The sequence below is a fragment of the Gastrolobium bilobum genome, unplaced genomic scaffold, assembly GCF_033153095.1.
Source record: "Gastrolobium bilobum isolate Gb01-03AN ecotype WA unplaced genomic scaffold, APGP_CSIRO_Gbil_v1 utg3732, whole genome shotgun sequence".
Lineage (NCBI taxonomy): Eukaryota > Viridiplantae > Streptophyta > Magnoliopsida > Fabales > Fabaceae > Gastrolobium > Gastrolobium bilobum.
In genome coordinates, this window is record NW_026900078.1 from 77,428 (window position 1) to 85,457 (window position 8,030).

Below are 8,030 nucleotides of genomic sequence, written 5' to 3' on the forward strand. Positions count from 1 at the left end.
TTAGAAATCAAAGAATGGTCTCTCAAACATATATTTGTAAAACGTTTCTGTAACTACCAATGAAATCATGTACATTTTTATTATTAAAAAGAAAACAAGTTGTATATTGTCTTTGAGCATAGTTTGTTATTTTGTCGTTATTGGTTAATTTTTCTCCTCAATACTAAATAATCAATAATCAAATGAGAAATGCCTTTTAATTATAATTGATATTGATGTTTGGGTTTAGATAAAATTTGGGTTGAAAACAATGTGTAATAAAGTGAATTTAGAAACTAAGAATAACATGGGAGTGAATCTTCTCGTATGAAAAGTGGTTATGTGGTCATGTTATTTGATCATAATCACTCATTAATGATGAGATAAGAGATAGAAAAATATATAATTTTTAAATGAATGATTGTGATCAAATAATATGATCACATGATTATCTTTTCACATGAAAAAATCCACTTCCGAATATGATAGCTCTAATCAGTAATCACTGAGAACAAAGTTCAAACCTCCGAGGGTAACAAATGTGTTAGCTGAGTTCGTTGATGCGAGCTAAAAAGCGCACAAAAGTTAAAGCCCATAAGGCTAAAAAGTTTGCATGGGGTTTCATGTGGGTCAAGTCTAACTTTCTAAGTAAGCTGTCCATAAGTCCCACTGTATGAGCTTACTAAATTTTTCTAAGTTCGTATAATATCTCGTTACAATGACACTGCTATGGTTGATTGACAAACGGATAAAGATATTCCACAATGCTCAATTTTTACCTAGTCTTTGAATATCTTAATCTAAAAAGGGTTAAACACTCAAAAGATGAACTGAATTATTGATTGGTATGAATTATTAAATTATATTTCATTATAATGTTCCCATTAAATAGATGGTCTTGTGCAAGTATGATATTGTAACTAAATAGCATGTTTCAAATCCCCTTTATTTTTCGGATGAGAGCACGTGTTTGATCTTTTTCAGTATCATTTTTTAGAAGAGTTTAAAATCTTAATCTTGACTCGCCCCGAACATAATTGTCTCCCATGTGAAGGATACCTATGGTTTATAAAAAAAAAAAAATCCATTTATTTTAATACCTTAAGCTCATGATTAGTAAAATTGGAAAATTTAAATCAAATAAAAATGAGGGCTGGTAACAACATATTTAATTAGTAAAAATGACTCAAATCAAATACAACATGCGAAACTAATGAAGTTGCCTAGCCAAAATGGAAAGACAACACCTGAATTCACCACGCCAAAATCGATTCAACAAAGTGAGCTAAAACCATGCTATTTTGCAATAAATAAATAAATTAAAAATCAATAAATAAATGAATATCATATGAGAAGCCAATAGAGTACAAAAAGGAGAGAACTATTTAATCAGTCTAAGAAAAAAATAAATTTCCTTACACAACATCTCATCTAGAGAAATTTACAAACTACGATGGTTAGTTGCAGTAGAAGATAGGAATTCAAACAGATGGAAGAAATAGACAGTGGCTTTGTTCGCAATCAAAAATTTATCCCGTCATTCTCTATTCTTCCTAAATTCTGAAATAGATTTTGACACAAAAAAGAGAAAGTAGACACAATTAGCTTCCTAACTATAGTCTCATCAATTACCGAAACACCTAAAGAAAATAAAAGAAAAAAAAGCAACCAAGAGAATGGCTTAATGATCACTTGGCCTTTGCATTACAAGATACAATTCACTTTTATCCCTGTGAACCTAAATATCAATATCAATCACCAAAAGCAGAAGAGACACACTATTTGTGATTGGGTGACAGAGGCTCACTATTCTGCTCTTCAAGTCAAAAATTAGGGAAATGTGGGCTAGTCCATGGGCTTACGGCCTTATTGACAACTCTGTGTGGGTCACACTTTGTGTTCCAATCGCAATGGCAATGGTCATGCAAGAAAAATTGAAAAAAAGCAGGTCTACCCAGTAGTATATTATTGGAGATTCGCATTTGTCATTTAACATGACACAACAAACTTTTTTACACACACAATATTTTGTGGGGCCCACACATTTTGAAGAAAAAAGAAAAAAAGAAAATTACGGCGCGCAAAACGAATCTCTAACACAATCATTTTTCCTACAACATAACTTTTATAAAACCCATATTATTGCGGACTCAGGAAGTACACTTGTCATACAAGTAATAAAGTGATTAAGTAAGACTATTATTTTCATGAGGATTGAATTTCAACCACTAATTTGCTATTTACGCTTAAGTTGAACAATTGATCAAGAGAATTGTATAAAAACTAAACTAAATAACAAAGCAATAAAGCAAAAATCGAGTTACTCGACAATCAAGAAATACAGTTAGGATTTCGATTTCTTCCAATCTCCTCTTTATGTTATGAATTAAAATATTTAATTAAACGTCCTTTTCATATCACCAATCGATTTCCCTAATTAATTAAGACTCAATTCATCGACATCCTAATTCTTTACTCTGTTTAGAGAATCCTAGTTCTCTGGTTGTTTTTCAAAAAATAAAATAAGCATTAAATCCAAGAATCATAAAGATTGCATTATTCATATGTCTATTCCTAGAATCGTAAGAATTAACAATGAATTTACCACGCACGGTTCATGTACTAATATTCCTATTGCCATACACTCACCCTAGATCAATCTACAAGTTTAAACTCATAGAAGGCATGAAGAAAAGATAAATTTGTTTAATATAAAAAGGAAAATTTGACATTAAATATTATTCATAACATAAAGATTTGATTAAGTTCCATTTCCATCTAGCCCTAACTACAAAGGAAACTAGTCTAACATAGTAGAAAAAAGAACACAAGAAATTAAGAAAGATTCTCCAAACTCCATTGGTGTGATGGAGTGATGAATTTTTAAAGTTTCCAGCATAATCTTGCCTTTGACTCATCTCTAACTCTCAAAAGCATGAAGAATGTGCTTCTCCAGGAAAACTATACTTTAGGTGTCAAGTGATATCAAGAACTTATGAAGAATAGCTTAAATAGGTGTAGGAATCCTTATTTTAGGTGAAAATCACATAATGGATCTTAATTGGTCACAACCGAGCGTTAAAAAAAAAATGATATTTTGATAGCAAAATTATGGTTTCGTATTTTGAGCATAACTTGAGCTATACATGTTCGATTAATGAGATCTTAGTCTCATTGAATAGATAGAAAAAAGATTTGCAACTTCTATAATAATAACACACGATCCAAATCCATTATCTTTGATACAAAAAATTGGCCAAAAGATAGCTTCATGGAGATTTTGAGTAAATCGTTACTTCTCATTTATCATTTTAAGTCATTCTAGCTTAACCATTGCTTCAATACTCAAATTCAACTAGATTGTCTTACAAAATAAGCAAGAATCATTCTCATAAGTTAATAATTTAAAGTTAATATTTTTTAGTCAAATAACTCTGAGATTTCATATTTTTGACTAAATATAAGAGTGATTTTATTCCTTAAAAATATAATAAACTATGAGTTTATCATAATATCCCACAACCACAAATTTAAGACGGGTACACAAATCTACACCGCTTTTGTCCCCCTCCCTTTTTTATTACAAAAGTTACTTGGGAACAAAGCAAAAATCTTGTAGGACTTGGTGTTTTATTTTTATTTCTAATTTCACGAGAAAGCCTTCTGATTTCACTTAGCCTTATCATGAGTCTGTTACGAACAAAATAAATAAAAATGAAAATTTAGTTTTATTGAGGAAGTCTGACCTCAAATAGCTTACTAAGGAAGTCTGACCTCTTGCATTGAGTGCTTTTTTCCAAATAATATTTCTGACGATTTCTTATTCCATGTGATGAGAGTCTAAATAGACACGGTACAATTTGAAAATAATAACTACCCACTACAACAACTAAACATATTGAATTAAAATAAACTACCCACTACATCACTTACCTAGTAACTACCTAAATCTATCCACTAACTTAAAATAAACCAACAATTTAGAAAATAATAAAATAACAAAATCGTAACATCCCCTCCCCCTAAAATTACTCTTGTCCTCAAGAGTAAGATCAAGTAATTGAATCATCTTTAATATCCGCCTCTCCATCTCTTTCATCCATCACCGCTTTGATCGAAAATAACATCTTGCAACGATGACCAGGAGTTAAAGCCTTGTTGCAGCGAAAACAAATCCCCTTCCGTCGTCTATCAGAAATTTCTTTGAAAGTCAATCGCCGAACTGGGTTAGTGTCATTTCTGTTCTTGCCAAGATTGGTTGGGGCTATAAAACCTGCTGGTTTAGCATTAAAATTATTCGCAGAATGAGCTCCTCTTTGTCGTGTTAGCCTAGACCCCAAGACGTCCAGCTAGTTGGAGAATTAGTTGAACAACTCCTTGAATTGCGACAAAGACTGAACCACGTCTTCCAATTTCTGAACGCGTTTGTCCATGCTTGAGCTCCGATACCAATTGTTATTAACAAAATAAATAAAAATAGAAATTTGACTTTATTGAGAAAGCTGACCTCAAATGGCTTTATTGAAGAAGTCTGACCTCTTGCACATAGTATTTTTTTTTTCAAATAATACTTCTGATGATTTCTTATTCCATGTAATGAGAGTTTAAATAGACAAAATACAATTTGAAAATAATAACTACCTACTACTACAATTAAACATATTAAACTAAAATAAACTATCCAGTATAGGACTTACCTAGTAACTACCTAAATCTATCCACTAACTTAAATAAACCAACAATTTAGAAAATAATAAAATAACAAAATCGTAACAGAGCCTGTTTTAGTAGTCATCATTGAAAAGGATTATCACTACTTTGTAAAACATTCATTAGCGAGGAAATGAAAGAGTAATGGAACCGTATGGTCCCCAAGTCCAAAAGGGAACACGTTCTCTCCTTTGCTTTCTCTTTCAAATATTAAAATTTTGTCTTTTTTCATTTGGCATGAGAATAGAAAGACGTGATCTGCATTACTACCATACTCTGCAAGAAAACCTTCAAATGAAGATGAAAAATCTTTTCGGTAATAAAGTATAGCATCTATGCGCATAAAATGAAAGGAAAAATCTTCTACCACATACCTGTAGCACTTATTATTATAATAAAGTAAAAAGAAAGGATATCCACATAATTTCGCCGTATTAGTACTGGCCACGGGTGGTGAACGACGTGGATTGTGGCGGCTTTCCTTATCTGTTATATATATGGACTAATTAATGTGTTTACTTTATTAAGGTAGTGGACCTAAATATTTGATAACCTAAACCTTTTGTATGGATTTCCCTGTCTTGATTAATGAGTTCAAGGTAGTGGACCTAAACCATATATGTAGGACATGTTGAGATATTCAAGTGTGATGAGTTCTACATTGGTTGATAATGAGCTAAGTGAAGAGTATATAAGTGAAAGGACCCATGAACCCAATGCCTTAAGGTTTTGGGTTGAGACATGGTGTCGGATCCACTTGCTACGGTTGGTGTAGCCGTAGCTCATTGGTGGTGCCCCCGCCACGGGCTTCCCCTGGACCCGCTTGACATTGGAGTTTGAGGGAACGAATTTCTCAACAGTGGTATCAAAGCCCGAGTTCGACGAGTTCTGAGGGAGACGAGATGGAGACCAATGGCATAACCAATGATGGAGACATGTTCAAGTTGACCGCAGACAACTTCACTTATTGGAGACCGATGATGGAAGATCATCTCTACTGCAAAGATCTATATGAGCCATTACCCTTGATGAGAGACCGGCAGGCAAGACCGATAAGGAGTGGGAGATCCTGAGTCGGAAAGCGGTAGCCACGATCAGGAAATATATTGATAAAAGCCTCTTTGAACACGTGTCCGAATTCACGAACGCGTATGAGTTGTGGATGAAGCTGGAGTCCATGATTCAGAAGAAGACTCCCAGGAACAAAGCACACCTGGTTCGCCGACTTGTTAAGCTTGAATACAAGGACGACATGAGCATGATTGAACCTGAACACCTACAAAGGTATTGTGAATCAGCTGTCAAAGGCTGATATGAAAATTGATGAAGAATTGCAGGCATTGCTGCTGTTTAGCTCGCTGCCAGAAAGCTGGGATACTCTGGTGGTGACCCTGAATAACTCGACTCCAGATGGAAAATTGAAGATGGATGTCGTGACAGACAGCCTCCTGGGCGAAGAATCCAGGAGAAGAGAACGTGGTACTTCGAGTACGTCTGAGACCAACGTTGCTGAGAACAAAGGGAAATCTGACTCCCGGGGTAGAAGCAAAAGCAAGGATAGAGGTCGTGACAGACGAGAAAAGTCCAGAGGTCGGTCAAAGCCGAAATATGAGTTGAAGTGTTTTTACTTATTCATTGGAGAAGATTTTCCCACGTTAAATCTGGTTGTGTTCTTCTTCTCTCTCTCTCTCTCTCCTGTTTTTCGTTTTGATATTTCCGCTGCGCTTCCCGTCCTGGTGAAGTTCAGGCCGAGGTATTGCCGAGATCCGAGATCAGGATCTTGTTGATTGACTTCCGCACAAAGGCTGCTTAGCCGAGCTTGAGGGAACCGATATTTCCCAACAGTGGTATCAGAGCCGGATTGGGCTCGAACTAGCCTAGTGATTGGCTAGGAGACGGGTCGAGTACTTTGCGCTTCGGGTACTCGGTTGAGTGGGAGCATACCAATGGTGGGTTTCACACTTGAGGGAGAGATTGTTGAGATATTCAAGTGTGATGAGTCCCACATTGGTTGGTAATGAACTAAGCGAAGAGTATATAAGTGAAAGGACCCATGAACCCAATGCCTTAAGGTTTTGGGTTGAGACATGGTGTCGGATCCACTTGCTACGGTTGATGTAGCGTTAGCTCATTGGTGGTGGCCCCCCGCCACGAGCTTTCCCTAGACCCGCTTGACATTGGAGTTTGAAGGAACAAATTTTCCAATAGGACATTTCCTAATATCAACCGGTAAGATTTGAACATGATAAGCACAAACACAGAGAGAGTATCCAATGAATGATAGTATATAAATGTAATAAAATCAATGGAAAAAAAAAGAACGTGCCAGACAGTATTTATAATTATAATGAAAGACATAAGGGGAATTAAGAATGAAAAAGAAGAAATATCCAAGTGTACTTAAAAAGGTGACATCATGCTAATACATTTGCTCAAAGTAAACACGCTTCACAAATGACACATTTGTAGTAATTAGTGAAGTGACCTCCTGCTCATGTATTTTGGTACGAAAAAGAAGGAAAAGAAAATAAGAAGCTGTAACAAATAAGCACCATCAGTTGTAACTTTTTTCTCCATAATAATTTTTTTTATAGAGTTATCCAACCTTAATTACTTCTTTGAAGAGAGTTGGTTTTCTTCCGGTATCCTCACAAGTTTCGCCGGCTATTTAAGCTCCTTCCAAAAGTAACATATGAGGATTGAATTCAGACCTTTTCTTTTTCACTACTCAATTCTCTTACTACCATCAGAACTATAAAAAATACTACTTTAAACACTACAAGACATAACACATTCAATGACCATTGACACCTTTGGTGGTAACTCCATTCCGGACTTTCAATCTTATGTGGCTCCACGTTGTCTGTGGTCACCAACTTTTTCCTAGCAATTAAGCACAGGCGAAGCGAGGGGGGATATTTTTATATTATGATCCCCACAACTTTTGTAATTTTTTTATTGTACTCTTTTATATGGCTCCTATAAAATAATTGAAGATGCCCTCACCCTACCAAAAAAAGAAAAAAAAAAGATGCCCTCGAATAGCATGCTGCAAAACACGTAAATCTTAAACTAAAGATGATATGTACAGCTAAGATCAATATTTCATGTTTGGCAGGATGTTGTTTGAGGTTGAGGCATCAATCCAATCATAGCCAACTCCCTTGTTCATTTGCTCTTTTAATTTGTCTCCACGGAATGAGTTGTGTGCATAATCATGCAAGAGAAAGATATGTGATTTCAAATGTTCTTTTTTTCTATACACGTTTGTGTATGAAATTGCCATCAAATCACATGGTACATGAACATAACTGTGCGATATAGGGGCTTTTTTTTTGTCA